This window comes from Lupinus angustifolius, chromosome LG01 (genome assembly GCF_001865875.1).
Source record: "Lupinus angustifolius cultivar Tanjil chromosome LG01, LupAngTanjil_v1.0, whole genome shotgun sequence".
Classification (NCBI taxonomy): Eukaryota; Viridiplantae; Streptophyta; class Magnoliopsida; order Fabales; family Fabaceae; genus Lupinus; species Lupinus angustifolius.
This window is the reverse complement of record NC_032009.1, coordinates 16,003,325-16,004,018: the sequence shown is the minus strand read 5'-3', so window position 1 is coordinate 16,004,018 and position 694 is coordinate 16,003,325.

The following is a 694-nucleotide window of genomic DNA, read 5'->3' as shown; positions in this document are numbered from 1 at the left end:
AGCTCACATAATTATTGTGTTTGGCTTACACTCCCCCACAAGGTTGGTTTATGTACAACTCTTTGATTTTGTAACAAATTCACAAGGTCATGATAAATGATTTTCCAAAAAGTTTGCATTTTATCCAAGTTATAACATTATGAATTATTCACAAAATTTTCAATTTTTCATCTCATGTTGCTCATCAAAGCTTGTAATTTACAAAGTCATTGATCTTGAAAAATGTTTAAGCCAAGTTTGTGTTTATTTACTTTGTTTAGTTTCAACAAATTCACTTTTTAAATAAATCTTCAAAAAGAAAAAATAAACACACTAAAAAAAATTAATTTTAACAAGTAAGCACACTAAAAATAAAAATAAACACACTAAAAAAATACAACAGAAACAACAGAAAGTTTTAAAATACAGCAAAATTTCATTCTTTCAAAATGTTATACACATTCCCCCTAACTTAAGTACTTGACTTGTCCTCAAGTCAAAATATAATTTTAGGAAGTTTGTATAATATTTTGAAATAATGAAAAAAGAAAATTAAAACTAACTACCATTTGAGGAGAACACAAAATTTCATTCTCCTTGTTTTCACTATCCTCTCCTAGATAATGGTGCCATCAACTCCTCATTTTTTTCTGTTTGTTTGGACTTATTTTCCTGTAAATCATTTCGAACTTGCAATTTTCTTTTACTTTGAGGT